Source organism: Protopterus annectens, chromosome 7.part0 (assembly GCF_019279795.1).
Source record: "Protopterus annectens isolate FY-2018-M chromosome 7.part0, PAN1.0, whole genome shotgun sequence".
Taxonomy (NCBI): Eukaryota; Metazoa; Chordata; order Ceratodontiformes; family Protopteridae; genus Protopterus; species Protopterus annectens.
Window position 1 is genome coordinate 1,430,533,675 of NC_056739.1, and position 27,521 is coordinate 1,430,561,195.

Here is a 27,521-nt window from a genome sequence, read left to right on the forward strand (position 1 = left end):
GAACATTTCCATCAAGGCTTTGTCACAGACTGTCATGTAGGTCAGACACAGATCATCCCTTGATAATCATTAGGAAACTGAATTCAGTGATAGGGCTTTTATTCAGTCTACATATGACCTGTTGATTATACCCTGGTTTGTTTTTGGTGAAAAACTCTGAGGACACTCTAATAGTTGTAGGTGCCTGGTAAGGTACATGCCAAAGGGTGCCTTGCACTCTATTATTATTCTTAGGGGGATGCTATCAATGTTGTAATTTGCAGGGGTATTTGATTTCCCAAAGTGCATTATTATGCACTTCTTCACATTTAGTTTGAGGTCATGGATCTAATACCAATAATTAGTCTGCACCAGACCTTTCATTAGGATATCAACATCATCTGGGGAGTCAGTGAATGCCCCCAACTTGCACTCATCAGCAAACCTGGTCAACCGAAGGCCATTTGCATTTCCCTTGACATCTCATAAGTGTACTCCAAACAGGAGGGGGTCCAGAACTGAGTCTTGTGGTACTGCACTGGCTACTGGCCTTTTGCTAAATGTAGATTCCCCCAATCTAACAACATATATCCTGTGAGCCATTTGGCTATCCATCTGGTGACTTAAAGGTTTATGCCCAATTTTTGAGCTTATCTATAATACCCAGATAGGGTATTGTGTCAAATGCCTTGGCCAGGTCAAGGTTGGTGGTATGCACCGTCTTACCCTCATCCATTGCCGTGGTGACCTTTTCAAAGAAGTCAACCAGACTGAGCAGGCTTGACCTACCCTTGATGAAGCTGAACTGGGTTAGGTCTAGAGTCTGGAGATTTACTATGTCATTGTTAATCAGGTCCATGATTATCCTTTCCATAGCCTTACATATGAAGCTATTCAGACTTATAGGTTGGTAGTTTCCTGGGTCAGTTGATGGTCCACCCTTGAGCAGAAGGAAGACTGCTGCTGTCCTCCATTCTACTGGGACAAAGCCTGTCTGGAGACTGTGGTTAAATAGAGATCCAAGTGGGTCTACTAGGTCGTGTTTCAAGCTATTTAATAGTCACCCTAGGTTTCTATCTGGGCCCCTTGATGCTGTGTTTCTAGCTTTTGAGAGTACAGTGATGTCCTGTTTTTTTTGTGATAACAGGTAAAAGGAATTTTAGGGGGTATTTTATGGAAAGTGACAGGAGGTGATGAAGGGGTGAAATCTTAGCTGAATTTATTGGCCAGCAGATTTGCTATTTCTTCTGCCTGATGATAATTAGTTCCATCTACAGCCAACTCATCACATTGTTGAGTGTTTCACTTAAGATTTTGGACATAACTAGATGATGTTTTGTGGTTATCCTTTGCTTGTCCATCTTTACATTAGCTTTTCAAGGCTTGACGAGTTCCCTGATTTGCCTGTTGAAAGGAATGAGGGAGTTTTTTCTCTGTTGTTCTCTTTCCCTCTTGCTTCTGGACAGGAATTTCTTCCTTTTATTTTATAGTCTATTTATGTCAGAGGTCTAACATGGTGACTTGTTTTTCTGGCTAGATATACATTTAGTTTGGTCAGATACTGCCATTTCTATGCAGTTTTTTAGGGGGGTCTATATCAGAAGGTCAAAACTCCAAAAGAGTAAATACTCTTTAATCGAATGCTAGTACTCGAAAGCACACAATATCAAAGGTATAGAACAGTGATTTTTTTTTTTCCTAGGGGGAACTGTGGTGCGATCTCACAGTTGGTATAGTTAAGTAGGGGGGTTTGGGGGTGAACCCCCCCCACTTTATTTTGTCTTTGGATTTTTTTTTTTTTTTTTTTTTTTTGGAGCAGTGATTTTTGGTTTCAGGTATTAGCATTCGATTAAAGAGTGTTCGCTCTTTTGGTGTTTTGATATAATAATATAAACCCATTTAGGGGGTTGTACAGGACTTTTGTGAATACTCTTGCATAGGCCTCCATGTTTTCAGGGTTAGGGGGAGTTTTACAATTAAGAAAGTACTGATCCACAGGCACTGAGGACTTACGAATAAAACAACAAAACGTATTTAGCGTACAAAATTTTGTACGCTAAATATGTTTTGTTGTTTTATTTGCAAGTCTTCAGTGCCTGTGGATCAGTACTTTCTTGGTTTTGGTCTTTTAGCTTGTACTGGTTGAAGTTTCACTTTTGTTTGGAGCTTTACAATTACCTAGGCTATCACTTAATACAAGATAATTTGCCTTGGAAAAAATCTTTAGGGTTTTAAGTTTGATGGGGGTACTGTGTTGCACTTATTTCAAAGTAGACCAAATTATGCTGGGGAGGTGGTGCAACATTCCCCCATGTTTGTGAATAACCCTTAGTGAGAATGTAGATCAGCTGTTCCAGACCATTTGCATTGACAAAGCCCAGGAATCTCTGACCCTGCTTAGTGGTTGTATGTTTTCCAATTTATGGAGGAGTAGTTAAAAATCACCCATGAGTAGCATTTTGTGCTGAATGGTAAGTGATTCTAGTAACTTCAGGTATGCATAGAGGTTGTCCTGGTTCATGGTTGGGGACCTGTAGCTAGTGATGATATGGTGGGGGATTTTACCTATGGTCAGCTGGACAAGGAGTAGCTCAAGTGAGTCATCCTGCTTGGCCAATCTAGAGGTGTGATTGCTTTTTATGTAAACAGAAACACCTCCTCCTTTCACTTTTCCTTTTCAGAGGGTTTTCTGAATGTATGATAGACATTATAGCCTTGCACTGCTAAGCTGTTTTCCACAGCCTTGAATCACATCTCTGTAACTGCACAGATGTCAGCATTTCACAGGGCATGGATAGTTTCCAGGGGATGCATTTTCTTGTTAAGACTCCTGGCATTGGGCGGTAGTACCGTCAGCTTGGCAGTTGGCAGTAGAAGAATTTTTTATTTTGGTAGGTCATTGGTTTGACACTGTCTAAAAAGGTAACATGGGATGATTAAGCCTTGGCAAGTATTCAAAAGCCTAGCAACGACAGGTGCAGATAATCTCTGGCAATCAATCATTTTGCCTCAGGCTGATAAATACTGGATCCCTTTGGAATGACACCAGTAGCTGAACTAATTATTGAAGTCAGTCATTTTTTTGTTTGTATTGTGGTATCATTTTAGTGAGGTTAGAATACTGCTCACTGCAAGCCTCATACCAGCCTGTGACACATATCAGTGACTTCCATCATGACTCTCTTCATTTAGTCCATGGAGGCACATCTCAGGTCATTCATACCCACATTGAGTATAATTGAATCATACCGGTTGAGTGACCAACTTTAGGACTATCGCCATCCATTCCCCTTTTTCTAAAATACTAGAAAAATCTTTCCAGGCTAAACTCATGCCACACCTAACCCAAACAATCTCCTCTCCCCTACCCAACATGGCTTCCGCCCTGGCCACAGCACTATGACTGCCCTTCTTTCCTTTCTTGAAACCATCAACCTCAAATGTGACCAAGGCAAATTCATCTCCACACTGTTGCTAGATCTGTAAAAGGCCGTTGACACCATCTCCCACACCCTACTTATATCCCAACTCTCCACCCTACAACTCTCTCCCAGCACCATAGCCTGGTTTTCCAGCTACTTGTCCAACCACCAACAAGCAGTCCAGTGGAAAATTTCAACCTCCCCCTTCCTTCCCACAACCACTGGTGTCCCACAAGGTTCATTTCTTGGCCCTCTACTTTTTAACATATTTATAAACAACTTTCACCAGTCCATCCCAAAATCATCTGTCATTCAATATGCAGATGACTCTAAAATCATCTGCTCGGCCTTCTCTCCCTCTGAACTACAAGCCAAAACCCAGCTTACTTTCTTTAAAACAGAGACATGGATGCTTTCTAACCATTTAGCTCTAAACACAAACAAAACCAAGCTAATGATTTTCCCCCACCAAAAACTCCTCCATCGATAAAACCTCTTTCTCCCTATAGAGCCAAAACAACCCCCTCCCCTTGAAATCATTTCCAACACCAAACTTCTCGGCATCACCATCGATGAAGAACTTAAATTTGATACACACATCCATTCCATTATAAAGAAAACCCATCAAAAGATAGGTCTCCTCTATAGACACAACCGCTTCCTCAGCCCTTCCACCCATCAAACCATAGCATCCACCTTCCTACTTCCCTCCCTTATGTATGGTGCTCCTCTGTTCACCAATCTCCCTCTTGGCCTAAGATCCAAACTCAAGTAAGATTGCCAAGTTTGCAACATGCTCAAAAAAGTTGTCCCACCACTGTCACTCCTTCCTCACCCTAAATCATCTCAAACTACCCAACTACCTAAGTTACCTGCAACTTGTCACAGCACACAAGCTCATCTATAAGCCTAGTGACTGACCATCCCTAGCTACTTCCTTAAAACCCCACATACCCAACCGCTCACTTAGATCCACAAACAAAACCTCCTTCTGGTCTACAAACCAACATGGCCTGCTGGCCAGCTACTGCTCTCTTACTCCTTAGCCAAAAAGTGGAACTCTCTCCCACCTACCCTATGAGACCTTCCTAACCATACCCATTTCAAATCGCAGCTACTCGCTTATCCATCTTCCAGATGGGAATGCCCCTGTCATGCCCCAACATAAACCCCTGCCCCTCTCTCTTTCCACCTTGCACTGATATCTTCTCCAGTTACCTTCAAAAATGTCTCATTTCTCCCAAAATCTTTCCCTTCCCCACCTAAAACCAATATTTTTTTCACTCTAAGGACTATTATACCAATCTTCCTCTATATACATGCTTTTCTCTTAACCTATGTATGCCTAGTAGCTATATATTTTAAGATTGGTCAACCTACAAAGAAGTTTCATATCATAATTGTCACAATATTATGTAATCTTTATTCTCTGTATTTATCATGTTCCTCTTTATAAATTATGCATTCAAGCTTCAAAATGTGATGCATCTCATCTAAAATGCTAAATTCCTGTACGAATTTATGTCTGTAAATATTGTGCTTCTAATCTGAAAAGTTTTAAATTTCTGTATTGAATTACTGTCTTTGCAAAATCTGAAAATGTTCAAAATGTTTGAATTATATTGTTGTAATAATCTGTGATGTAACCTACATTATTGTGGAGCTTTTCTCCCCGGGTCTCCACTGAAAAGGGGCTTTTTCTGGCCCAGTGGACTTCCCTGGTCATCAAACTTAAATAAATAAAGTGTAAATATCAGGCGAAGTAGCCAAATCAAGAGTAGGTGTGAGGAATTAAGCACAAACTGACACAAACACTAGACTTATATAGACTCAGAAAAAAAAGTTGTACAACAGCAAGGCCTATGGACCAATCATGAAAACATACAATACGCTTTCATCCAGCAGCCCCAAACTCAAATAGGTTTGCTACAGCACACTTCTGCCACAAGTGTGCCACCAGAAAAACCTGTTAATGTAAAAATGCTGGTTTTAAATCAGAGTTCAAGTGCAGGGACACCACACAATCTAGGTACCAGTGTCCTAAAAATCTAGAAGACACAATGTAATTATGTACTACAGCAGTAGTGGAAAAAGTTCAGCTTTGAAACTCTAGTAAAGTGGGTGAAATGTAACAATTAATACAGGATTTTTTGAAATATTGTAATTAATAAGTAGAAGTACAAATGATATGCATTTTTGTTCTTTTAACAGTGGATGGCTTTAGATGCAGAAGATTCAGTGTAAATCTCAGGCAAAGTAGCCAAACCAGAAGCAGCTCTGAGGAACTGGTTCTTTCACAGGAAATAAAGGGCCCAGTAAATGTTGAGATCATGTTAAGACCATTTGTTGAACAGTTTATGTGACAGTGGGACAAGTACTCATCCTACTTCTCTTGGCATGCACTAGGATGCCCCAAGAGTGAGCAAATTGTTTGCTGTTTGAGTTAGGTACATACACAGTTTGAGGACTTCCCTCAGTTAAGTTAAGGTAACTGGGAGGGTCAGTATGATTTCCACAAGGGAACTGCTGTATTGTATGTGCTAAATTTCAGGACCAGGATTACTAAGCTCATGGATTTGGTATAGGATCAACAAACACAACAGGAACAGTAGGACTGGTGTAATATGATGGCTACAGCTCAGGAATATACATTTGGACAAAATGTGACTGTATTTCTATCCAATAGCATATGCTACATACAGAGAAAGTTAAACATTTCACTATTCTGAGGAAAGTAAACACTGAAAACTACATTTTTTTAGCTGCCAGGCAGGTGGCACAGGCACAAATGTTGTCATGTTAACATGAATAAGCATTGCATGACAGAGATACTGGTACACAGTAGAACTGCATGTTTCAGGAACTTTTTAAATGGAATTGCTAGTGAGACTATGACTGTCACCCCAACGGATGGGATAGTTCTGTCACAGGAAGTATCTCCTATCCAAGTTCAGAAAATCCAGTTAGTATTCTAGAAACCAGGGATACATTCATTACTGTGCCACCATGTGCGCCCAAATGGTGGAGCACCATGTGAAAACAGGGACTCATTGGTCAGTAGGACAGGCTGCATACTTCTTGCATTAGCAAATCAAGCAGACTGTGTTGGAGTAATTTCTTGCTATATTGGATCTGCGGTAATACAGGAATCCAACTGCTCTTCTTCTATACTGATAGTGTTAGTGTCAGGGAAAATTTACACAATGCCTAGAACAGATGAATCAGTACAGTAGTTGGACAGAGCTAAGTAACTGACTACTACTGACATGATTAAGGATTAGAGAAAAGTACCCTTTGCATCTGCAGCAAATGAAAAGTCATCTTTTGTTATTGTGAAATAACTATAATGCCCTTTGGGATAAAAATATCTTGTAACTTTCTAGAGGTGGATAGATTTGTAATAGTAGGATACAGTGGCAATGTTCTTGCTTACACAACAGATAATGATACAGAAGTCAGTCTTGGCATGTGCATATGTTTAGCATATTAGGCAGGCACTGAATGGACTAAAAGGAGCAAGATTAACTGCCAAAGCAAAAACATAGCAGTTAAGCATGCCGTAAATGCTCTACCATGACCATCAGGTGGTAAAATATACCCACATCCTAATAAAGTAGAAACTTTTCAGGTGTGGCCTACCCCATTACTAAAACACATAGTAGCATTACTTGTGGTGGAGTGATATCACAGGATGCATTTGTAAATTACTACACCACAAATATAATTCCTGCTACTGACCATACCCCAAGGTACCAAGCAGCCACCTTTATTTGGACACTGGCAGGCATTCCCTCTCAAGGATGCAATTTACTCTTCATTCCTAGCTACGATCAAGCATTCATAGTTCAGGTGCATTACATACTTCAATATGAGTTGTACTCAGTCAGGTCTCTCTCTCTCCAGGGAGAAGACGAACATGCAATAGTTTATCTCAGTTTTATACTTCAGCCTAAGGAAGAATTCTATGAAGATAAGCAGAAAAGAGTATTTTGGGATAGTTTTGGCTGTCCAAAATCTGCAGGCTAACCTATATGGTAGAAAATTCACAGATGTTACAGGTCACCATACCTCTTAACCTCTTAGAGCAAGAAATCTGGACAAAGCCATAAATAAAAGTGGGACAAAGTCCCAAAATAGGGGCACTTTTTAAATATTGTTCTTACAAATCTAGAATCATCTCAGGCTTTGTGTTCACTGAGTGGCGCACAGCTACAGTTATCCCACTCCACAAGGGGGGATCCACCTTGGATCCCGGGAACTACTGCCCCATCAGTCTGATGAGCCTGATCTGCTAGGCCATGGAACATATTATCATGGAACTTATAAACAAAGACATTGGCAACCTTAAAACAATGGACCCCATGAAGTCTGGGTTCGTGAAGGGCCGATCTTGTCTCCTGAACCTGACTGACTTCTTTCAATCAGTCTCCAGAGCCGTGGACGAGGGTAAGGCAGTTCACACAGCCAATCTGGACCTCGCCAAGGCCTTTGACACCATCCCCCACTCTGGAATCATAGATAAACTTACTAAGCTGGGAATTAATCCCTACATCACTTGATGGGTTGCCACCTGGCTTACTGACAGAACCCACACTTTAAAAGTAGCTGACTCCAAATCCAGCTCCAGACAAGTGACAAGCGGAGTACCTCAGGGTTCAGTCCTGGGACCTCTTTTGTTTGGCATCTACTTCTCTGAAGTACAGTCCAACACTAAGGGGCTCAGGCTAACAAAGTCCACAGATGACTGCAAACTGGGAGCCATTACTGAATCCCCAAATTATGTGGATACTCTACAAAAGGGCCTTACAGAAACAGATGCTTGGTGCCAGAGCCATGGGCTCAAGCTCAATGCCAAGAAATGTATAGTTATCCCCTTTGGGAAAAAACATGTACCCATGAATTACCACATAGGTGGCAGTACACTAAGCACTGAAAGTGTGAGAAGAGACTTAGGGACACAGGTGGACAGTGGTCTCACCTCCAATAACCACATCACCACAACAGTCAGAAAATCCTTCTATGTGGCACACCTCATCACTAAGGGCTTTTCATCCAAAAAAAAGAAGGTCATTGTCCCACTGTACTCATCCCTCATTAGACCCATTATAGAATACAACACCCCATTTGGTATGTACCTCTCAAAACATCTGCAACAACTGGAAAGGTCGCAGAAATACCTCACTAAAAGAATCACAGGCCTAAAGCAGATGCCCTATGCTTGACCACCTTAAAAAACTCCAGCTATAGTCTGTCACATATCGTCTACTCGAATGTAATTTCTGCTTAACATACAAGGCCATGTCAAACCCAGAGCTGTTTGGACATGCTACACTTAAAGAAATCCCAATCCCTCAGAGCCAAACCTCCAGGGATCTAAGCCTTGTCATCACAATAAATAAAACGTGCTGGAGGAATAGGTTCCTGACCCAGAGACTCCCCAGACTCTGGAATAGACTGCCCATACATGTCAAGCAGAGCGCCTCTTTGGCCCTCTTCAAAAGGAACCTTGATGATTGGATGGGAGAAAGGAAATTCACCCCGGGGATCACGTCAGTTGCCCTGCTAGACAGGGGTCCAGGGAAGTAAATAGTGTGGGAAGAAATAGCCAGGGAATTGTTATGGCTAGGCTTGTATAGGCCCTAGGGCCGATAGCCTAGTACCAACCTATGAACCTATGACAGGGTGTTGCATTAATAATCACCACCTTTCTTGATTTAGTGTCACACTTCTACCTTTTTCAACAGTCATGCTTGACTGTCTCACGTCTTCTGTCACATAATCTATACATCTGTTTGCTGGATGTCCTCATTTCTGCATGCCTTTTTCCTGTATTCCCATTTTTTTTAATAACATCATCTTCTGCTTTCTTGCACATGTATCCACATCACTATAATCTGTTTTCTTTCAATTTCTCTGCATTTGAAGCAACTTTGACATCTGCTCAGATCATTAGCCTTTAAATAGTCGAATGTTACCAATGGGAAGAACAGTAATCTACTTAGAGATTGGGATTACTAGCCTACATTATGCCAGTTTGACAGTCCAGAACTGGAGTGATGCCAGCAAGGGATTGAATAATGTAGCAAAACTGTGACATAATCTTTGCAGATGAGCCTTTAATAGATGCTGTTGCAGTGTTATTCCAAAAGCTTTTATTATATTTTGTTTTCTTATTTCAGTTGGAAGCTAGCTTCATTTAGCTGAATCTATTGTGATGAAAGCTTTTTCCATCAACTGTGTTTTCAAATAGTGGTTCCATTTATGTGTTTGTTTTGCTTTGGAAGTTTGTAAAGGAAATGAGCATTCCCTATCGAGAAGTAAGCACTTCAGTAGGAGGCAAGAAACATTGTTGGATTGTGGTGGTCAAAGGAAATTGAATTATCTTCCTGTGTTTTAAGGTAGCTTACCACATTTTCATTTTGAAGTGAATGTTATGTGTACTAATAACATGGATGAAATAATTGTTTACCAATGTTATGATACTTCACTTTCTAGCCTTTAGTTTTAACCCAGGTTTGAGTACCAGTAGTAGATATGTGTGAATTCCAATTGGAATTACTTCTGTGTATCAGAAGGGGACTTGATGATGACAGCAAATGTGCTGTTTTCCACAAACGTTATAAGTCACAGATCCTGTTGTATAATTTGGATATCTGTGTAGCAGATGCCAAAGAGTGTGAGTCCCATCATGGAGCCATGAAGCACATCACTGGTCTCCTTCATGTTTACTAAGGGTGTGCCTGCCTCACTCATTACATGAGTTCTATACCTCACCTGTCTGCTATCCACCTGACTGAAAAAGTTCATTTTGGAGCTCATTCAATTTATTTACTGAGTTAGCATGTGGTATGGCATCAAAAGCCTTAGCCAGTTCAAGGTATGCTGTATGGACAGCATATCCAGTCTCCATGGCTTGTGTTTCTTTCTCTCAAAGAAGTTGACCAGTCAAAGCTGAACTGCTAGGGGTTAAGTCTTATATGACTTTTCATATCATATTTAATTAGGTTAGTTATGTTACTTTCCATGACTTTGCAGATGAGATGAGTCAAGCTTAAAACAAATCATAGGAATCACTGGCACCTCAAAAAATGTATAACGAAGATAAAGACCTACAGGCGATTTGTGGGGACTACAAACCCTCTGGGAGTTAGATGCCATTTTAATAGTTGCCCGTTATTTGTTAGCGTGTCACTACTTTGATGCCGCTCCTTTAGCTCACTGTTCTTGAAGATAGACACCAGAGATGGAAGTCAACGTGGACCACATAACAACATCTTGAGCAGAAGAATGAAACCATAATTATTATGCAAGAAATTGTGTCTTCTCCAGTTTCTTTCCAAATGCAGTGTACCTTGTCTTGGAAAGTAATCTTACTTTTAAGTGCAGAATAGAGGAATAGAGGCCTTAGCAGCAAAAGCTTAAAAAAATAAAATAAATAAAGCTGCTGCAGCCTTAACAGCCTAAAGATCTTCTGTCTGTATTGTTATTAAATTTGCCATAATGTTTACAATCCCTAGTTTTCAGATCCAGCCCCAAGCTAAACATGGAACTCACGATGATACTTTATAGGAGAAATACGATGTCTATAAAGACGTGTTTATACTTGTGTATACTATATATATATATATATATATATATATATATATATATATATGTGTGTGTGTGTGTGTGTGTGTGTGTGTGTGAGTGTGTGTGACTAGCAGGTGTAAGATATGAATAGTATCTATTAGCAAAAAAAAGTGTTTCAAACTGTTGACCTACTGGCTTATGATTATATAGAGTATAGAATGCAATATTTCTTAATTACTTCAAATGTCCAGAAATATTGTTTGTTCTGTACTTTATATATTTTCTCAATTTTTTCATGTTGTTGGTGAAAGCAATATATATATATATATATATATATATATATATATATATATATATATATATGTAATATTTTTAATATGCTTCTGCATAACTGACAGCTCATAAATAAACATATTATGTATAATAAATGACTGTTGAATTAATTTTGTGCAGAACTAACATCATATTAATATTCTTTCTCTGCCATGTATGTCCAGAATAACTTATTCCTTCAGTAGCAGCTGTAGCAGTACTGACTGGTTGTCTGCCAAGCTTACTATCAATTTTGGCACCAACATAATCAGTGTTCATACATATTTCTTCCCTAACGGTCTTCAATTCTTCATTGAAAGTATGTATGTGTATAAGGCAGTGACATTTGAAGCAGTCATGTAATCAAATTCAGAACATGAGCTGGTTATAAATGAATTATTAACGTATAGTACCAAATACGCAAGCTAGCCATCTGCACTATATCAATCCAATTGACTAATCAACAAATATGGATTAACTTGTAATAATCTAATCTTCAGATACAGGATTACACTAGATGCTTATACATTCATGAATGGCATATAAAAAGAGTTGTATATTTTGCCAAAAAACAGTTTCTTTTCAAGCTATGTTATACACCCGTCAGAAAATGCTTCCAAAGTATATATGTCAATATGATCTTTAAAGGATATTTGTGTGTATGCATGTGTTACTTTCTCAATAGTTTTATTACACCTTTCTGTCATCAGCAAGCTCATGAAATAGAAGGCATTTTTTATCATTTTCCATATACACCAGTGTCTGTTAATTTTGTGTTATTTCCTTTTTAACGCGCATTTCTGATTGTAACTGATGAGTAGTAGAATATGAAAAAGATAAATATAAAGACGGATCCATCTTATCAGTACTAGCTATCATCAGTTTCAATATCATTGCCAAATTAAAATTCCTAATATACAGTATGGAATTAAAATGCTAACAGTATAGCAGATAATTTATTTGGTGCAAATTCTATTTTTTGCATGAGTAGTGTCTGGCATATTAGTTCATCCATCACTTATATGGGGCATGTGAAAATGAGGTTTCTTTTCACATGTCTATGCCAGCATTTTTTCTGTTATCTAATGTCTATTTTATTTGTTTCATCTTTTCATTTTTTGTGGATGCCTTTCTTTAATTATCTTAGTGATATTGCAAAATACAGATTTATGTTTTTGCTTGGTTTATGCCATTCTGGTTAAATTGTACTTTGTTTAAGAGGGTATATGGTTTGCATAAATATTTCCTGTTCCTTTGGCTTATTTTTATAAACAAAAAACATCATTATTGAATTATTTATATGCTACTGAATATTAGAATGTCATGACTATCCTTATGAACTGTGGTAGTGAAGACATGATATTGAATAAATATTTCTGAAAATCTAAACATTTACTTACCCTTACTTAGTTTATGTGCCTATCACACCATGCAGTTCATTAATATGTATAAGGAAATTAACAACCAAACATTACGTACAGTAGCTGAGGAAGACATTGTCCAATGTATTTAAGACTTTTCAGATCCTCCATGAAGATTGCATTTAGAAATGTTGTCACCAAATGAAAATGCAATTAACTCTTTATATACTGCACTAACTTCAAATAATGTTACTGTGACGTGTGCATCTCATGTACGTCTTGTACCTTATCAGAGGCAGAAACAGCCCTTCCACACTGCTTTTGCAGGAAGAAGCACAACATCATGGTGAATGTCACCGTGGCTAAGCTAGATGCTAAGAAGGCATTGTCAGGAAGAGGCATATGCTGATTATCCACATGCTGTTTCCTGGAACTGCCAACAGTAAGGCATTTATACAACCTCGCAATTCAGAAGATCACTTGGCTACATAAATCAACATGGCCACTCCTGGCCATTTATGTTAATATACATGGACAAAAGATAGTGTTCCACCACCATGGTAGAGATAGAAACCAGGAAGTTTAGTAGACAGGTAGTGATTCGTGTTTGTGTGTGTGTGTGTGTGTGTGTGTGTGTGTGTGTGTGTGTGTGTGTGTGTGTGTGTGTGTGTGTGTGTGTGTGTGTGTGTGTGAAAGTGTGAATGTAGGGGTCGGGGGTGGTCATATCATCACACTCCTCTAGACTAACAAACACATTTCGCAGCAATGGGAGAATGACCAGACACCAGGGATATATCTTAAAACAAGGATTTGGGGGACCATGAAACACCAAGGAAAGCTATCATGACATGGATTGGGGGAACTCTAGATGCCAGGGATAACTCTCAAGACTTGGACTGGGAGGACTACTAGACTCCAGGGATACATCTCATAACATAGATAAGGGGGACTACTAGATATCAGGCATAACTCTCAAGACATGGGTTCAGGGAGCAACTAGACAAATATACATCATTGTGCCTTAAAGGCACTTATACATAACATGGGTCTGGTGGGTACAGTAGACTCTAGAGAGAAGTCTTTCATTTCATGCCTCTCTAGCCACCAGCAAGAACTGACTGTATTCATTGCACCTTAATGGCATTTGGGGGCAAGGGGAGAACTAGGCACCAGGGGTACTGTTCTTATTGTGCCCTAAAGGCATTAACAACAACAAAAAAGTATGAAATATGAAAGCCAGTGTGGTTAAAGAAGAGCACTAGCATAAGTGATACTCTATGTAGCATACCATAAAGGTACTCAAAGTAGACTCAAACCCGTACCTCCTACCTCACACATAGACTATTAGCCCTCTTAACCATAACTACATACCAGAAAAATGTTGGAATATTAAATATATCTTAAAAATATGTGAATGGGGAGGAAAGGGGATTAAAACCCTGCACATTTTACACATAAGACAAGCACCTTAATGCACTTCACTAAGTAATCTGTTAATGTAGTCAGGTTTTTTATTAAATATAATACGTATGGAATCCTAATGCCTGCTGTGATCCAGTGTTCACAGCAATCAGTGAGTAACAATGGACATTGAGGTCTGGCTTCACTAAAAGGCAGGAAGGTACACTAGATGACATCACTATTTACTTTATACAGTCCTAATTGTAATGTAATTCTAATGTCTGACACCATTAACTAAGTATAACAATACATGATTTACAAGTTCAGGGACTAATTAATGAGAAAAGACATCATGGACATACTTTTATCTGAGGGATGGCAATGGGTACATTGTGTATGCAGAAACATAGCTACAGTGGAGAAGAGGGTTAGCAGCCCAGGCACAGAGTATTAGGGCATATGATCAGCAAATCCCATTCAATTCATACTGGTAAAATGTTAGTGTTGCATTTCCTGTCAGATCTGAGGCTCTGTAGTGCTCCATGTGTAGATAAAAGTAAATAAGGCCTCTTTTCAAAAAAACCTGAAGCACTGTACTACTCTATGTGGGAAATAAACTTGAGCAACCACAAATATAGCAAGCAGTTTGCTACACTTTAAAAGTAGAAAACTCCTTTTTTAAAAGAAATGTTGAAGTGCTTTAGCACTCTGTGTGTGTGATAAATTGTAGAAGCCACTTGCTACATTTTATAAGTAGAAAATATGTTATTTCTCATTTATTTTTAACTCCTCAAGACCAAGGAAGTTTTTGTGAGCGGGTGCTACCAGATCAGAGGACTGCTGTAGCCACAAAAATAACTATCTAAACCTGTGTGCATGTGTGCGTGCATGTGTGTGTGAGTCTGTGTGTGCATGTTGCATGTTGTGTGTCTACGTTTCAGTATCTGTATATGCGTGAAGAGTGCTTGGGGGAATGCTTCTGCCTCCACAATGCATGGGCAGCTGGTGCAAACTACTGCTGATCTGCACTCATGGTATGTAATGGAGATTTAAAGACCTGGAAATTAGCCAGTAGCGAGGTCTCTCCTTATTGCAGCTAATTTGCCTGCATTATGGAAAAAGCGCCCTTTAACCTTTGCCTTTAATGCAAGTGCTAGTGTTTTTTATGAAGAGAAACAGCCTACTCATCTATGACATGCTATTAAATGTCTTATCATAGCTGTTAATTCAGCAGAACACAATTCTTTAGAATTCAAATGTACAAACTAATATGGGTATAAAGTTTGTAACGTATGCTATACTGAAAATGTAACGCTAATGTGACTTTGTATATTGACAGCTAATAAAGTAGACAAATGGAATATAATTATAAGACAGAAAACTGACTTCTTAAAGTTTAATTAGTTTTATAGAACAAACTGCTGATTTAACACTTTGTGTGTGATGTGTGTGTGTGTGTGTGTGTGTGTGTGTGTGTGTGTGTGTGTGTGTGTGTGTGTGTGTGTGTGTGTGTGTGTGTGTGTGTGTGTGATGGCTGAATGGAACTGTGGTGCTCTGCATCATATTTATTTTACCCTTGCACTCTCAGTTATTAACTTTACTAACTCTGAGGTCCACTTAACACAGATTAAGGAGAACACTTGATTTTCCGCAAAGCAAAGTGTTCCCATTATTTAAAATTGTGTTAATCATGAGAGAATATATTTAGCACTCATGTATATCACTCATGTATATCACAGAGCACTTAAAAAATAAGTAGAAAATGCATTTTCATCATGTATAGAGATGTTCACTGCTAAGCAGCTATGGTTTGTTGTATATAAAATTAAAAATGATTAGAATGGGTCAGAGACTATTATCGCCACAAACCCACATGTGGTAGTTTCATTTCTATTTTTAAAAATGTGTAGTTTGTAAAGTCACAGTTCTGATATGTATTACTTATTACCACACTCATAAATGTGTCCATTCACGAAGTATGTTTTGTCCCCATTTTTTTCTTAATTGTGTTACACTTTTTGTTTCAGAATTATACTCCTTAGCAAAGCTTGTAGTTTGTGGCATAATTTATAACTACATAAAAAACTACAGCCTTCATTCTTGATAGTGTCCTATTTAATTTCAGCTGCAATGGAATAAAATGTGCTTTGTTGCAATTACTTTTCAATTTACTTTCTACAGGTTGTATTTATGAATATTACATGAGAAGTTCTGTAAATCAAAGCCTCGACTTATAAAATCCATTGCTAGACAGGTAATTTTTTTTTTTACTAATATTTCCATGTGACACATGCAGCAAACCATGTAGATAGTAACAATAGGGTTACCACCTGTCCCCCTTTGCGAGGGACAGTCCCTCTTTAGGCAGTTGTATCCTGCGAAAAAATCAAAAAATAGCAAATGTCCTGAGATTTCAGGACAAAAATATTTCCTAAAATTTCTTTAATAGTTGCATAAAACAGTTATTTTATATATGAAACTTTTATATGCTATGTGAAGTAGTATAAGCAATTCAAATGTTACTAGAATAAGCTTTTATTTGTGCAAAAAAGTAAAGTTCTGTACTATGCATGTCTGTAGGTATGTTTTGTCCTGGAAAATCTGACATTTCTACAGAACATGTCCCACTTTGGGCATTTGAAAAGGTGGCAACCCTAAGTTACAAATGTTATCTGTCCTTTAACTTGATCTGTAGTTATTCACGTAGTTAAAGTATGTACTAATATATCTGTCACAGAAAAGGTATGCGTCCATTAACCATTACTGCTACTATGTATATTTGTGACTCTATCTTAAATACCTATTTCTGGAGATAGAGCACTTTGAGTAAAATGAAGAGAACTTGCTCAGGATTTACATTCTTCTCCCTAGAATCATCAACTTGTGTGGGCCAGGTATGGAGGAATTTGAAGATAAACACAGATGAAACATTAAATAAACCTTCAAAATAATAAAATTTATTGCACACAATATTATATATTTAATCTACTTTGGTGAGTCACTTTGATAGCATTAACCAATGAGCAATTTTAATAAATGTGGCAATACTACAAGTACTCGAGTGACAGTAATTTGAAAAACACAATTTAAAAGCTAGGAACTCAAGCATACTGTTACTCATGTGGATTACTGGTCACTGTTGAACTCAAATATGAGCTTGAGCAATAAACCATGTGGAGGGAACAGGAGTTTGATTTTAGGATTAAGGGATGGGAAGGGAGATTTACAGTTAGGGAATGGGAATTGAGTTTTAAGGTTTAGGGAGTGATCAGGGATGTTAGGGTTACAGAGACAGATAGGAGTTTTAGGGTAATGGTGGGAGGACTTTGGTTGAGAATAAGGTTGAAATTTTCAGGTTAGAGTTTGGGTTCTGTAAGGGCTGTACAGTTTTATTGGATCTGGCATTGGGAGGGCTATGTAGAAACAGGAGACTGGGATAGTTGGAGTTCAAGCAGTTGCTTTTTCAAGCAAGTGTGTTGCAAGGTACTAACGTGAACAACTGTAGTAGACCCAAAAAATGTATCGCCACAAAAATTATGTTGTTAGTTAAGCAATCTTGTGGAAAAGACTGTTCTTCTTCATTTGAACGTTAAATTAACTTAATTTCTGTTTTATGAAGTGTGTGTACTTCTGTGAAATAATGTGCTCAGTGAACACATGTATATGAGAAGCTATGTGGGAGCTTGGTTTAAAAAGGAGGCCTAATAATTAGAATAGACTCTTTGCTTTTGCTAAGAATACATTTTCCCGTCATTTAGCTGCTAGGATGTGTTGAGAGGATTTATTTGATTCATAGTTCTGATATTAATATGCCCACAAACACAGCAGCACATTACCATTTTGAATTTGGAACTGCATGATATTTTTAAGTAGAAATGAATAGATGACTGAGTAGGCTGAATGAACTTAGATAATGAGATGCATGTTATATCTTTGCTAAAACACCTATCAGATATTTATTTTCATTCCTTTTTCATGAGGCATGAAACTCTTATTCTTGCTCATCATTTTTTTCTGCGTTGACGTGTGTAACTGAAAACACACTGTAATGAGAGTAGACCCTTTCTGTGCACCACTATGCCAAAACAGCCATATTTCTTTCTAGTATGTAGATATCCTTCTGAAAGAACATTTAACTAGGTACCTGCTTATAATATACCAAATCATCAACAACAGCAGCAGCCCTTTTTATTCATTTTTAAGTAGAGCTGCGATGCTGTATCAACTGTCCTCACTTCTCCTGATTTGACACTCGCTTCTACTTTCTTTGACAGTCATGACTGCCTGCTTCAGGTATTATCTCACACAGTCGATGTATCCATTAGCGGTACGATGCCCCCTTATTCTCTTACCTACCTCTTGTTATTCCAAAATCTGCTTAACAAAATCATCTTCTGCTTTCTTGTACATATGATGAACAATTGCAATTTGTCCTACTTAACGTTTTCTTTAATTGAGGCTAATTTGGCTTCTTCTCTGATGCCCACATTTCGTCATCTGACATATTAAATATTGACTTATAAAAGTATTTGTTGTGGTATAGTTTATATAACAAGCTTTTTTATTACAAATTGCTGGAAAAAGTCATTAATTACTGTACTGATTATAAACTTTTTTTTCCTGAAGATGAAGTTGCTCTCATGAGTCTGCATTAAATGAAATGGTTTATATAAAGTAACATAAAACAAAACATTGTATTGTGCAGCAAATGGTGTGACAGTCCCCCCCAAAAATGCATATATTTTGGTTTCTAGATATGTGGCTAAATGACACATAGTCAAATAAGATATTTCTGATGCTTTTACCCCCCAAAAAGTCTTAATCTGCAATTACTGTAAAGAAGCCTGTAATTTTACCTATTAGATACAAAAACCTTGAAACTAATTTTTCAATTAACAGAGCTTTGTGAGCATAACCCTGTGTGTCTGGGCGGGTTTGCTGTTTTGGAAAAATAGATTGTATCTTAAACATGTAAAATATTGCACTTTCAGTCACTCTTTCCTAATGAAAAGTGCATTTGTTGAAATTGCATTTCATTAACCATCCTAAACTATGTAGATTTTGAGAATACTATTTTTCTAAACAATTATAGTAGTAATAACAAAATCTGGAAATCCTGCACTGAGTTGCATAATCTGTGCATAAATGATCGTATGACACGTGTTATTGTCCATGAATCCCTTTACCTGGATAAAATATAACCAGACAAAATTTGAAATTGATCAATTTTATTATCATACGTTTTATGTAAACTGTAGAAGAATTCAGAAGTTTGTCAACACCATCTCTGTCATAGCACAATGCAGAACCAAAGAAGGCAGGTATACTCAGACCACTCACCTGCAAACAATTATTCAACTGGCAGTTGAGTTTATACTACTCACCTGCAAATGTCATAACTCACAGATCATAGTAAAATAATTAATACCATTCACTCTTGAAACACTACACTTGTGGGTAGTGTCTCCAGCACCACTCACTCCAACTTTCCCCTTCAATCTAGGAAAAGAAAGCAAGGAAAAAAAAATAGGGAAATGTCAATCTTACCATCAGAGGCTTACATTCCCTGACAGCCCGCCACACTATCTAACCTGTTCCCCAACTTTCCTTTCCTATCCCCCCATAAAATCTTGCCACTAGATCACTGCAATCAGATTCAGCTTCATGACAAACAATGACATATTCGTATTAAAAACATCAAGGCTTTCATCCCTCAAATGCACCCCATCCACTTCATAAAACACTGGGTCCCTATTACTGAAGTCCCAGTGCTCTAACATTATATTACCTAATGATGTCGCTACCCTAGCAGCCCTATGATTAATAAAATACCCGGCCACCTTAATGACAGCTACCCTCAATCCACCTCTCCTATAAACCGAGGAATAAAAAACAGACCAGAAATGTATGGGAGTTGAAACAATTGTTGCAGTAATAAGTAATGTAAATCCAATCCACAACAATAGCTTCCACTTTGGAATTACCTGCCAAATGGTCCATAGCTATGTCTGGATTTGCATCTTTCAACTGCAAAACATCTACCATCAAGAAAACTGCCCCCATTACCTGCTTCATAATCATTACCAGCAAATGTCACAGTGATTGAGAGTCCATCCAAAGAAACATTCTCTACATCTAACAGCAGGATGTTTTGCCTTACAATGTATATAACAATGCCCTAGGATAAGCAACTGTCTACATCTTACAAAACAGACAACAAAATAAGATAACTCAGCTGACATGCATTAACAAAATCTCAAATGACTTGTAAATACCAATCAAACCTGTGTTTTAATCACAGACATATCTTCATATGCCACACTTATCATCTAGTCCGTGAATCATCAGTGATGTCTTCAGTACAGCATCAAATTGCCTAAACTGTATTAAACCACCAAACAAATGACAAAAGACCAACATTGTTCGATCTGTACACAATAACTTCTGCCATATTAGCTCCCACCTTAGCAGACAAACAAAAAACATTTTTAGATTACATGACAGCACAATCTGATGTGGTTTTCCTAGCTGATCCATTTTAATAGGCTTCATTCAAATCAGCACTCTCTCTTGTTCCATATCTTCCAGCCCTTCAAGTTACCTACCAGTTCACTAATTTGTAAGTTCCCTCAGTAAAGAAAAAGTGGCAGTCACCCACAACACATATTCACTACCCCTTGTCCCAAGTGTTCTCTCCATCCATCTGCTTCACTCTACAAGAAATGAAACAACCCACTACCAGGAGAGCTTGCACAGCTGAAGTTCACTTGCAGTTGTGGGAGTTCACAAGGGAAAAATGCACTGAGTTGAATCCATTGAAACAACCCACTACCAGGAGAGCTTGCACAGTTAAAGTTCACTTGCAGTTTCAAGAGTTCACAAGGGAAAAGTACACTGAGTTAAATCTATATAAGACAAATTCTTAGACTCACGCTAATAATTTAATTTGTAAGTCATGCACTAGGCTGTTCTGTTTGTAGTGTTGAGTCTGCTGGAAGGATATCTTTACCCCCACTTACCCACACCCACAGGCCTTTTACTGCTGAAGGTGAAGCTATATTAACACTTCAGCATATTTTACTCTCATCAGTGTAATAGATCCCTGGAAAAGACATTGAAAATCCCATAACTATAAAATTAGATGCTGTGACTCCGGTCAATTTTTTAGAGTTCAATCACCTTGTCATTGTATTCACGAACATTCTACCTCACTGATTGTTTATGGTGGTAAACCATCTGCAGCATTTCTTCCCACTCCGTTCGCTTTGCTCACTCTGCTCCTCTGCCCTTCCCCCATATCTCAACCTCCCTTCGGACCTCTAATCATATCCCAAGCAAACCACACACCCTCATTCCTCTGATCCAATTATATATAATTCTACTTTGTCCACACCCACATTTAATTCACACCTTACCTGCTTTTATTTAACCAAACTTATCTGCTTCCCCATACATCCATCAGCTTGAATTCTCATCTCCCCCATTATAATTCTTTGCATCTTACTCTGTTTTACAACCACAATACTATCACAACCTCAAACTATCTTACATTAGCTCCAGGCTTACCACCTTCTCTTCTATTATACACATAAACTAACATTGTGCCATAATTGTACTACTGATCAGTCACATTTCTCCCACCCCTCGTTATCACAAATCACAGGGCAAAACACCTAACCACATTGCCAAAGCCCACCCTGAAGTCAAAACAATTCCAACTTTAACTTCAGCTGCACACATATCACAAGATAACAAAATTTCTGTTTATATCTGATATTACATTTTAATGCATAAATACCACTTTTACTATTGTTAAACCTACTATCACAGTTGACATGCTCCTCCTAACCTGCCTAGGTTCTTTACCCTTAATTCTCAACCCCGCTACAGCTATATCCTCGCTTACCCCCATACATCAATATGCATCAACAACCTCCTCCAACCATCACCCCAATAAACAACACAGCTTCTCACATATCTCCTCTCAGCTTTTCCCTTATACCCTCCCATATTATTCAAGCCACAAATCGGCCTCCTCACCTCCTATAAAACCACACTTGACACCAGTATCATCACCTAGGAATAAAAAACACTTCCCATGGTACTCCTTCCTCATTATCTTTCTACTCATATGTGGAGACATACATCCTAACCCTGGCCCACCCTCTAATCCTAACCAAAAGAGTAACCCCAAAAATTTAAACATACCTATGCTGAACCTCAGACGTATATGTAATAAAACTGCCCCATTGCATGCCTGGAATTATAAAAATAGACCTGACATACTAGCACTTACAGAAACAAGCCTACACCCCGGTGTAAAAGACTCAGAAATAATACCGCCAAGCTTTGCAATAACCAGAAGAGATAGACCTAAAAAAAGGGGGAGGGATAGCACTTCTATATCCCTCTACACTCAACATCACACCCTATACCAGCAATATAACCATGTTTTCCAATGTTGAGGTACTAATCTCCTTTCTGAACCTCAATATAGCAAAAAGAATTTGGATAATAGTAATATATATCCCACCAGGTAACAATATGCCAGTGTTAGAAAATATTTTATCTTGGACATCCCAAACAATAAACCTTGAAACAATAACCGTAGGAGACGTAAATATAGATTGGCAAACCATAGCTTCCGACTCCCCCACAAATAGTATAAATCTGTATGTTTTTTTCTCAGCTTATCAATGCTCCAGCAAGATACAAAAAAGATGTTACCAACCAATCCACTTTAGACTGGATTCTAGTATCCCGCCCTGCCAATTACCCCTCTTCTGGTACACTGTCTAACTCCATGAGCGATCATCTACCAGCTTATTCCCTTAGAACAAACTCCCAACAACTAAAAGTTTGTTTGTTTGTCTTTCGGCTTTTTCCCATTAGGGGGTCACCACAGCGGAACTCCAGTCCGCTAATGATTGGCAGTAGATTTTTATAAAACGCCGAGGTGCCAGCTCGATGCCCAACCTTCAACGAAGGGACGCCCATTTACGCACGCATGTCTTTTGAACGCTACTCAGCTGTGGGGAGGACATACAGACTCCACACAGAAGGCATTCCCAAGCCAAGCTGAGAATCGAACGGGAGAACCTCTTGCTGTGAGGTAATAACGCTACCGCCGTACCACCATGGCATATTTCCAACAACTAAGAGTACACACTATAAAATCAGTCAGGAACTCAGCTAATTTTTGTCAGCATAAAGTCAACAATCTCCTACAGGAAATAGACTGACACCCCTTAAACAGCTATCACTTAATGACACTGTATTATACTTTAATAATACTTTCCTTCACATACTTAATACACCAGCTCCCATTCGTATGAAAAGAATCAAAAAAACTCAGCACCATGGCTCTCTAAGGAATGTAAACACCTGATGAAGCAAAGGGACCTAGCCTGGTCAACTTGGAAACAAAACAAAAATTAACAAAATCATGTTAATTTCAAAACACTACATAACAAAGTGACAAAATTAATCAACAGTGATAGAAGTCATATTATTCCCAGCTTCAACTCCAGCATAAACTCAACCCCTGTAAATTTTGGCACTCCATGTCTTCTCTACTTAACCCTTGAAGAAATGGACAGCACACCCTATCACCAGATACCCCTCCATCACAAATAGCCTAAAACTTTAACAAGCACTTCATAAAATCAATTTTGGACCTATTAACTAACATCCCTAATGCTGGACCTCCCCTCAACTTATTCAGACACCAACCCCAGGCCACCAACTACTTCTAACCCTGTCATAATTAACCCCCACTCAACAAAATGTCATACAAACCCCATTCTCATTTCAGCCCATTAAAAAACTGCTACAATAACCAAAACCCTGCTCCACCTCAGCTGATAATCTCCCCCCATTCTACTTCAAACTGGCTGCTAACTCAATGGTCTACCCAATCAATATCCTTATAAATAGGTCTTTATCCAAATCAGAAGTACCTACCATATGCAAACAATCTTACATCAGCCCATCCACAAAGGAGGCAACTCTTTTGATCCATCCAATTTCCATTCTATAGCCATCTTCTCACCCATATCCAAAATTCTCAAGAGAGGTATCCATCAGCAGGTAATGCAATATCTATAGCAAAACAACCTTTTAACCAAAACCCAACATGGCTTCCGACCTAGTCACAGCACAGCTATAGCCCTATTATCTTTTACAGACACCATGAACAAGGCCAGAGATGCAGGATGCTATACACCCTCAGTATTCCTTGATCTCTCCAAGGCCTTTGACACAGTGCCTCACCCATTACTTTTGAACACACTGCCGAACATAGGCTTCACACATAACACAGTGAACTGGTTTCAGAGCTACCTCAAGGATCATAAACAAGCAGTGAAATGGTCCAATGAACTTTCACCCTTCCTCCACAACCCTACTGGAGTCCCCCAAGGCTCCATTCTAGGACCCCTACTCTTCAACATTTTCACAAACACCCTTCACACTGCTTCTCAACCCGAGGCCCTCATTCAGTATGCTGATGATTCCACCATAATCTGCACTGCTCAATCACTACCAGAACTACTTCCAAAAACTCAACAGTCCTTTACTGCAGTCAAATCCTGGCTAAGAAATGCTCAACTCTTTCTTAATCCAAAGAAGACAAAACGAGTACCCTTTTATCCCCAAAACACCTCTCCTGTCAATGATCATTTAACATCCTAGCATCTGACAATACTGTCATAGAAATAGTGCAGGAAACCAAACTTCTAGGTGTTATCACTGACAATAAACTTTCATTTGACCCCGATATACAGCAAAATATAAAGAAAACTTATCAAAAACTGTGATTCTTATATAGAAACAAACATTTATTTACTGCAGCAACCAAACTACCCATGCAAAAACAGTTTTACTTCCCTCCCTTCTTTATGGTGCCCCTATCATCTTAGCTAACTTACAAAATTCTACCCTAAGCAAGTTGGAACAGTGCTACAACAAAGCTGCAAAGTTTGCCACATACTCTAAATATCACACACACCACTGTAAACCACTCCTAGAATTAAACTAGCTTGAACTCCCCAACCAGCTTGCTTTGGTTCACCTGTCCACCTTGCACAACCTTATTTTCAAGCCTACTGCCTGCCCTGCACTAGTCAGTCTTGTCACACCTTACACACCAAATTGATCCCTACGATCAAAAGACAAAAATCTCTTAGCTATCTCAAAGCCCACAAGAAAACCTGGTCACTCTCTGTATTCATACTCTGTCTCTATACTTTGGAATTCACTACCTCTAGCTACCAGGTCTATGCCTGGCCTAACCCATTTCAAAGCCTCTTTAAAAAATCATCTCAAAAATACATGGCTCTGATCCTGCATAAAGACTGCCTAATGCTCAGGTGTTCCTCTTTCTGTCACATTTCAATCCATCACAGACTGCAAAATCCAAAGGCTCTTCTAACTCCTTCTCCACTTCTATACCATATCCTTAACCTACTGCTCAGGCTTTATTGCTTCTATTCTTCTTAACTCTCTCTCACTGTCTATCTGCATCACTAACTTTCTGGCTGCTATTTTCCTAACTGAAACTAACATTCTATTTTGCATGTACTATTACAGTCAATATCACACATTGCACTGCCTACATACTACTTTTTTGGACACTGTCTACATCATGTATGGTGAGAGTGACTATTATTGTCCGTAATGTTTTAACTGTATGGAATTGCATAGATGTGTAGTAATATATTGCAACATCTTGTAGCAGTTTGTTCTTTCAACTTATTTTTTGTATAGTATTTCTAATGTAATTTTTATTGTATTGGATTATACTGTATTTGTGTTGTACTCTTTGTGGAGCTTTAGTCCCTGGGCCTCTGCTGAAAATGGGTACTGTAGACCCAGTTGACCACCCCGGTAAACAAATGTCAAATAAATAAATAAATGAATATTCATCTCTTGACAAAGATAACTCATGCAGATCTTTCAGCATCATCCTTAATAACTGTCTATCGCCAAGGCCCTGTCAATGGCTAAAGCCCTTAACATTTCCTAACCTTTCACCATCCTTAAAATTAATGAATGCTCCACCCAATCTGCCTCACTTGAAAACTTTGTCACTTTGCCCAAAGGGAATAAATGCACTCTGACAGTTCTTGCCAACTCAACAAAGTATTAAATATAAACCACATACCAAGCAAGCAGCCCTGTTAAGCAAAATTAGGCTAAGTAAAAGCTGCCCAAGCAGAACTATACACTTTCCATAAATAAGTAGACCAAGACTTCTGAATTAGCCATCCCACTATAGACTTCCATTTCTTTGTCCCTTTTCTAACATTAATGTTGACTAAGTCTCTGTCTCTGCATGGCAGATCAAATCCTGTGTAACTGAAAGTGAGATAATCTGTCAGCCGGTATGATCAGCTTACCAGGTATATACTTAGCAGACAGTGAGAAATTAAGCATAAAACACTGCAACATCAACTTTCTTAGCAAAACCTGTACTAAATTTGCCCTTGATGACTTCATATCAAAAAACAAAAATCTATATAACTGTCTTGCTGTCCAAATAAAATGACATTTTCTTCTTAGCAAATTCTTTCTGCCAAACCACGGTTGCTGCCTAAACAGGCATTAATTCCGAGAACGTAATATTCTTCCCCATTCCCCATGATCAGTGCACAGGCCAGGCCGCATTAAACCACTTTAAGGTATGCTCCCATCCCCAACTCCTCATCTGATGACATGCAGTTATCCTGCCAAATTCCCTTTCCATTAAAGTGCACTAAAAATTCCTGCCTCAAGCTCAGATCTTCTTTAACTACCTTGTTAAATCTCAGTCTTTGGTTATTCTGAAAACCACTCATGAGATTTGTAACAGAGCTAGTGAAATACCTGTGTGGCCCCATGGCGCTGCACATAAAGTTTCCTAAAGAGCTCCACCACACTCCTGACCCTGACTCGGACATTGCCTGCTTTTAACCATTCCTTGATCTTCCCTTCAACTTCAAACTCTTATCCTGCAGCAAACAGAATAGTCCTGCTTCAGCATCAACTATTAAACTCAAAAAGGTAATGACCTTAGCCGGGAATTCTTGTTCGTCTGCAACAAAGTGCACACCAAACCCTCACAGAGCTCCAAGAAACTTTGCAGTCTAGTGATCACACCATCCTTACCATCATCAATCAGAAGTCATTGATGTAATGAATTGCCACCAGTGTTGGGCTATCCAGTTTCTAGACACATACATGGCAGTGCTACGCTGAAATTCTCAAAAGTTGTGTAGGCTACAGAGCAGCCCACAAGCATAGCTTTGTCGAAGTAGAATTTATTTCACAACAACATCCCCGATTTAAACCAACTATTTTACCATGTCAGCAACAGCAGCTAAACATTTCCTTGATATCTCATTTCACCAACCAAGGATCAATAAATCCTAAATGACAAGTACTGTGTCATCTAATGAAACATACTGTACCCTCACTGCTTTCCTGTCAATATGCTCAT

At 38.6% G+C, this 27,521-nt stretch overlaps 1 protein-coding gene across 13 annotated transcripts in view; it reads left to right on the top strand.

The window, feature by feature from the left end:
• CHL1 (cell adhesion molecule L1 like) overlaps window positions 1–27,521 on the top strand; it is a 1,311,467-nt gene that overhangs the window by 204,758 nt on the left and 1,079,188 nt on the right. For 11 of the 13 annotated variants that reach the window (XM_044077996.1, XM_044078002.1, XM_044078005.1 and 8 more), the window contains exon 2: window positions 16,226–16,298. The exons of the other annotated variants lie outside the window; for them this stretch is intronic. The gene's annotated coding sequence lies outside the window, so the exon portion shown is untranslated. The remainder of the gene's footprint in view (window positions 1–16,225; window positions 16,299–27,521) is intronic. 13 annotated transcript variants of the gene reach the window in all.